The sequence below is a fragment of the Betta splendens genome, chromosome 5 (genome assembly GCF_900634795.4).
Source record: "Betta splendens chromosome 5, fBetSpl5.4, whole genome shotgun sequence".
NCBI classification, from domain to species: domain Eukaryota; kingdom Metazoa; phylum Chordata; class Actinopteri; order Anabantiformes; family Osphronemidae; genus Betta; species Betta splendens.
This window is the reverse complement of record NC_040885.2, coordinates 4,237,496-4,244,770: the sequence shown is the minus strand read 5'-3', so window position 1 is coordinate 4,244,770 and position 7,275 is coordinate 4,237,496. Positions and strand designations below refer to the sequence as shown.

At 46.4% G+C, this 7,275-nt stretch overlaps 1 long non-coding RNA gene across 1 annotated transcript; it reads right to left on the bottom strand.

The window, feature by feature from the left end:
* Positions 1–5,204: 5,204 nt before the first annotated feature.
* Positions 5,205–5,843, bottom strand: LOC129604168 (uncharacterized). The gene is made up of 2 exons (XR_008694841.1): positions 5,742–5,843; positions 5,205–5,506 (listed from the first exon to the last, which is right to left on the bottom strand). It is a non-coding gene; the product is annotated as an uncharacterized LOC129604168 (long non-coding RNA).
* Between the last annotated feature and the right edge of the window lie 1,432 nt (positions 5,844–7,275).

The following is a 7,275-nucleotide window of genomic DNA, read 5'->3' as shown; positions in this document are numbered from 1 at the left end:
CTTGGCAAACTGCGTAGTGCATTACCGCCACCTTCTGTGTTAGTGTATGCAGTATCGCCCCCAAAAAACAAACAAAAGAACGATATCCTACTCAGTAGCCCCGTCTTCACTACAAACCTAAGCACCGCTCTGTTTCCTATACCCCTGTAATCTAACAACATTTTCAGGTCTGTCTCCCCTCTTCCCCCTTTCAGTGCCTCTGTCATCCTACTTCTTTGCTGTATGTATAATAGACAGTGTATCAGAACATGCTTTACTGTTTCCTCCGCTCCACACTCACATCTTCGTGTCTCATGCTTTCCTAATATTCTTTTAGTTTAACCCAGTATGCCCAAATCTCATCCTCCTCATCACATCATCCCTTTTCCTATTCCCACTACAAGTTATCATCACCCCCACCTTCCTTTGTATGTTATAATACCATCTTCCTGTTGGGGATATGCGAGGAGCACAAATTATAATAATTGGATTTATAGCTCCTGGGTGGAGATACCAATTATGTCTATAACTTCGATTCACAAATGTATTAGCTTATTATTATTAGGTTATTAGCTTAAATATATATATAACTATTATATATAGTAGTTATAGTTATATATAGTAGTTATATATAACTACTGACAAATGTCTATAGTTTAATAAGTGAAACACTTAACTATTATTGATTTAATAATTATTAATTGAATTAATAATTAATAATTAAAGTACTAAGTGAAGTACTGTATGTGTATGCGTGTTACCTGAGGTAAAAGGTGTGTGTGTGTATCTACCTGCGTCCGGGGGACTCCCTCGGGGGTGCCTGCCTGTGCCCGGAGGGGTGTCTCTCCCCTGGGGCGCTGCCCCTGCTCGGGTGGGGCGCTGCCTGCCCTAGCGGTCCGACGCCCTCTGGTAACTGCTCGGGCCTGTTGCAGGGGGGGTTGGCGGACTACTCAGGCTAGAACCTTCATTGGGCCCTGGGCGGAGGCGGAGGTGGCCCTCAATGCACAACCGCAGAGTATGTGTGTGGGTTTGAGTGTCACACTACACGGGGCGAGCATGGGCATACTTGAGCGAGAGAATGGGTAAGTGTGAAAGAAGGGTGAGGATGGCTCTGGCTGTGCTGCGTGTGGCGCCTGGGCAGTAGTACTGCGGTCCCTGGGTCTCGGCTGTCCCTTCCTGGCTGGGGGTTGTGGGGGGTGGTGGGATAGGTAGCAGAGCCAGTCGGGAACCTGGCTCTGCGGACCCTGGTGCTCTGCTTCCTCACTACATTTCTCCGCATTCATCCACTTAGGTCTGCAAGGGGCGTCCTGCTGATGGAGGGACCGGGGCTACTGGGAAGTGGTTCCGTCCCTTCCAAGTGGGATGCTCTGCAGTTTTAATTGCATTAGTCATACACACTTGTCCAGGAATCTGGGGGCTCCTTCCAGGGGGGCCAGTAGACTTCCCATTGATGGCTCTGTCTGCTGGACCCCCCGGAGAATTGGGTATCTCCCAAAGTTCCTCATACTTAGCTACATACACATACATTTAGGGCCGGGGGTGGGCTCTTTCACTGGGGCCTGGGGCTGAGGCCAGTTGTGGCCTCGGCCACTGGCCCTGATGGAGAGATCACCACCCAGTTTTAAGTGCAAAAAAGACATTTAGGGCGAGGGGGGGCACTGTCCGGGGGACACACCGTCAGCCAGCGGTTGTGCTCCTGGAGGTGTCACCCACCTTCAGTGCACTTTAGTTCCACACACTCACGTCCAAGCTGGGTTGCAGGGTTCTGGGGTACCTTTTTCTAGTGCCCTCTGCCTCCCCCGGGTTGGGGGGGTTGGTCGGGGCTCGGGAGGAGCTGCGGTCCCTGCCTGGGGCCACATGGACGGCAGGCCGGAGACCTACCCTCCCCACGAATGTGATCAAGCGAATGGTGTGGGTGGGAGAATGTATCTGAGAGTGCATTGGTTCACGTATGATTGACTAGTTTGTTGTGAGAGAGTCTATGGTGTGTGTGTGTGTTGATGTGATGTGTGTTGCACATGTGGGTGGGTGTATGCGTCTGTGTTTGTGTGAGTTGGTATGCGTGTGGTGCGGTTGAAGTGTGGGGGGTCCGGTTTTTCGCCCGGGGTACGATGATCGTCTGCCTGGGTGGTCTCTTTTCTGCTGACCCCACCAATTGCTGGCCTTGTGCTGCAGGCCGCTGTAGCGCCAGGGGATGAGGTCGGGCCGATGGGGTAGGCCCCGCTCCGCCCGTGTGGGGGTGGTGGACTGGGGGCGGGCCCCACTCTGGGCGCGGGGGCATCTTCTGGCGGGCTCCCTACGGACCGTGGGTCCTCGGGCTCTACTCTTTCAGGCCGACCCTCCCGCCGGGGGGAGTGTTTACCCCTGGTTCTCATGGGGCGGACAGCGTTGACCCCCGGTGGCCCACTCTGGCCTTGGGTGCTGTCTCTGTGGCTGCTGCAGCTCTGCCTGGGGGGCTCTGTGTGGGCGGCTTGGGTTGCAACACCTGCCCTCCTGGAACTGAAGGTGTGTGGGCTCCCTGGCTGCTGGGATTCCTTCCTCTGCTTGCTGGATGGGCGTAGTGGCGGAGCCCCTCACATCACCCTGGCTTCCACAAGTGGCATTGTTCATGCACCAACGTCTGCCTCACCCTTTGGGTGAATAATGTTAAGCTACAGCCTTACTAACCTTGTAGTGGGACACTTTCCAAATCCAACTGTAAGTATTATTGATACTTATCACTACCAATATGAATAATGTGTGAATATGGAATTTGTGGTGTTGTATGTCATGACTTTTATTAAGTAGTATGGGATATGTATAATAATGCACATATGTATGTATATTGTATGTATATGTTTGTATTAGTATGTGCACATACCTTAGCACTATTATTGGTATTAGTATTAATCTCCAAGGTAAACCACAGTACAAAAATTGTTTAGTTATGAATGTGTTAGCCTAAGGTACATCCATGCTTCTTATTTATTTATTTATTTATTTTTTTTTTGCTCCGATTGTTTAATTAACAGATTTGCTTGGTTTCAGCAGCTGGTTGCACCCCTTACCTCCCCTCCCCCCACCCTCCCGCATACACACCCTAAAGCAGAAACCTAACCTGTCCACCAACACAGCAACATCACACACATTTTGGATTAGCTAAATAAACCATTAAATAAACCATAAATCAGGAAGAGTATATATATTCTATATATACTCTTCTTGTTAAAGCAAAGCTGTCCATCACAATATGGCATTCAGCGTAATATATGCTGCTTGCTTAACTGCTGGACAGAACAAAAAAAAAAAAGGTGTGTGTGTGTGTGTGTGTGTGTGTGTGTGTGTGTGTGTGTGTGTGTGTGTGTGTGTGTGTGTGAGAGAGAGAGAGAGAGAGAAAGGAGGAGGGAGAGCGCGCCCCCTTATAGGGGCGTGGTGAGGGGGGCACAGCTGCGCGCGTGTGCCGGTGAGCCCTTTGAATGGAGCGCGCGTGTCTGGCGCTCACAGGGAAAGAAGCGTGTAACGGAGTGAGAAGGGGACTAGCGTGGATAAGGCTTGTGGTCTCACAAACACGTGGGCCTATATTCGGCGATATAGTCACGTGATCGCGGAAGTGCGCAGTGGTTGAAACGTGCGCTTGGCGTGGTCACAGCAGAAACCGAACAACCGCACAGTACCACAATAAAACACTTAAACTAGCAAAATCACAAATTACAGCACTTCAATGTGCACCACTTAGATTCACGCAGCGTGTGCAGGAAAAGAAACAACACAACAATAAAACAATTACTGATACCCTAAAAGTTCTACCCTGCTCAGACTTGGAAGAAAGCCTCTGCCTTAATGCTTAATCCTGGTGAGAAGACCCGGCGTTGGGGGCGTGCGTGCGTGCTTGCGCTGTGGCGGTCCGGTCCAGGTGTGCGTCGCGGTGATCGCGTCGTGATCAGCTGATGCAGCGGCGAGTGAGGCGGAACCCCGTATCCACGGGGGTTCGGCCGTCTCAGCGGGGACCCAGGTATGGTTCCCCAGCCTGGCGCCTTGATTTGGCGCTCATATTTGAAATCTCTTTGTTCTCACTCACTACTATCAGGATGAAGACTTTACATGCAGGCCGCAAAATTTTCTTTGTCTGGGGGGAATGCTTGTGGGACCTTAAAGGAGTATTTTTTTTTAATTGGCTCCATGGATACGAGCCACCGCACGGTTAGGATACAATAGGTGGCAGTAGTGCGACATTGAGAACACAATCCACCGCAATCCTCCACAGAAGAAGACGACCCACTACAGAACTGCACGACATTAGCCAGCCAGCTAGTTCGTAGCGTAGTAGAACCATACGTCTACGATCCCGAATCTGACCCTGAAGCTGAAGAGGAGGCTGTTGAAGTCGCCACATTTCGGCTGATGCAAGATGTGTCTCATTGGTAATGTCGCATTTACTTCAATTTAATTGATTTATGTAATTTGCAAAGTGACTAGCGGTTGCTAATGCTTATGCTAAGTGGCGTGTGCAGCTTCAATATTCACAACACGACTTACCTGGAAAACTCTCGTTAATAGAAAACACTACTTTAGCTTACATTATACAAATAAATAAGTTTGAGAGCATAGCTGAAATAATATAAATACATTTTACATTTACACATTTCACTGTTTTTGTCTTATTTGTGCTGCTTCTCTGACATAATTTTATTTAAAAAATGTGCATTAATATTTAGAGCAACCACTGCATGACCTACCTGGGAACAAAAAGCATTGGTTCAAATTATATATTGACCTAACGTATTTTTACTGCTTTAAATTGTTTTTTGTCATTCATGATAAATCTGACAGTAATATGTCTCTGTATCTAAAGTTGTTACAGGTATCTAGTCTACAGAGGCTAGTGAGCTGGTGCTGAGGATTCCTTGGGTGAAGAATCTGAGTTGCCATCTCTTCATGCTTCTTCATGCTTGGGTTGTAGATAAAGGCAGTTTCCTGATGGATAAAACACTAAAACACTCAGTATGATTGATGTAGACCACCTGTAGAATAACTCCTTTACCATTTGAGTAAAAATGTGTTTTTTGTGAGTGCAACACTCATTAAGAATTTTTTTTATTTTATTTATATATAATTTATATGCTTTTTATTTATGGCTGCTTCAACTTTATAGCTTACCATATTAGAAAGAGAAAAACATGTAATTTCAATACTATGATTTCCTAAATAAGTGTTTTCCCGTCAGAAACAGAGTTCAGTGAAATACATAATAGTTAAAGCCAACTTTATTGTAAACCAAAAAAATACACCACTACTCCAAAGCTAGAACAAACTGTTACCTTCACACTCCAATGTGCAATGTATAGGTTACTGAGTTAATTAAGAAGTCTGGGGGTTTGAGGACAGAAGCTTTTGCAGGGCCTTGCAGACGAAATGCATGAAAGTAGGGTAAACAGGGAGATGTGGTGATCCTTGTTCTCATCACTATTTGGAAGACTGAGCGGAAGCAGTTCTCTACCAGATGGAAGCTGTGGCTGTCCTCACCATCACCTCATCAAAACAAAAGGTACTGCAATCAGAATTGTAGATTAGTGTAATGTTCATTTTTATGTAGGTCAAAACCTTCTCTAATGTAAGAACGCACAATACCAGACAAAAAATTAAACCAAACAAGAGGACAGACCTGTCTGTGCTAAAACAACAGATAAACAGTTGTTACAATTCAAATATAAAATCTAAACAGTATATACCAATTAAAATCTTCTATTACCTATCTTACTGTTGGTACATACAAACTTACATACCTTTACTCCTGAGCTGGGCAGCAGATGTCCGTGTACCAACAGTCTGCAGTGATTTCTCTGTTTGACAGCCTCCTTGCATGTGGGTAACTGGGATGTGCCCTCCTACAGTATAGAAAAGACTGTTACATTTACTGTAAATTGTATTGGTCCTACAAATATAATGGCTATGGTACAAGCTATAGGTAACTGACCAGATAAGCAGCAGGTATTGTAGAGATGTGACTAATTAGCAACTAAGCTTGCAACACAACACAGTAATCATTCCAACTAATCATGTTAGAATTTGATAGAACAATGACATAACCCCAAATCACAAGTTGATTTAGGCTGTGACACAGGACGGGGTAATAACAAACATAACCGCGTTCATCTGCAGTTTCTTTTTGTAGCGATCGACCAGCTGTAGCTCTAAAGTGCAAAGGCCTAAAGGCATGCTAACAGCTAACGCAACACAAACAGGAGCGGCAGCACGTCAACAGGACAAAAGCTCGATCCACCGTTTCCTGCCTGTCGCCGATCGAAGGCCCATCGCTATTAGCTGTTCCCCACACAGGTGTGTGACTGCGCCAACTCAGAGTAGCACATTTGACAGGGACAAAGGCTCGGTTGACTCACTGTAGCCGTTAGCGACGCTAGCGATTAGCTTGTCTCACATATGGGTTACTGCATTTTAAACAGACCCAACTAACATATTTAGATATCACAAGTATCAAGCACAAACTTACTACAGCGAGCTAGATCCACCGCTTCCTCCCTGTCGCCGCTGGAAGGGCGATAACGATCAGCTGTTCCCCGCAGGTGTATGAGATTACAGAAAAAGGACAGACGCTAGACCCACCGCTCCCTGCCTGTAGCCGCTCGATGCCGATAGTCATTAGCTTTTCTCCACACAGGTGTGTGGCTGCAGGAGCCCACATGAGCACATTTGAAGGGGAGAAAGGCTCTGTCGAATGGCTGTAGCCGTTAGCATAGATAGCTAGTAACTTGCCTCACACATAGGTTACTACATTTTAAACGGACAAACTAACATTTTAAAACATTATAAATATCAAGCATGTACTTACTTCAGTGAGTGGATGATGGACTGTAGGAATAGATCCTTTTTTTCCAACAGGAGCCGTGAAACAAATCCAGCATTGTATGCACCCTTGTTTGAAATGCACATACGTATAAATCCTGAGGCAGTGTTTCTGGCACCGGTCCGTTAAAAATAAAAGTGACCCACAAAGTCCTCACTTGTTGATCCCTTGGTAAAGTGAATAGACTTTGGTGTTGGTTAGAACACCTAAGAACTGAACTATTTCTATGGGAGGACTTGGGCGCTGCCGTGCTCGTCTGTTCACGGTGAGTGAGAGGGGGGAAATGGCGGAAGTCCAGTTTTGGTTCGGGATCATTGTGGGGGTGGTGGTTCAGGATTTGCAAGGAGAACTTTCAACCACGGTGACGAAACCTGGGGAACGGCTTCAGAGTAGGTTGTTGGAGAAATACTGCATTTAATCATTGAAACATTGTTGGAATTTATTTTGCTGATCTG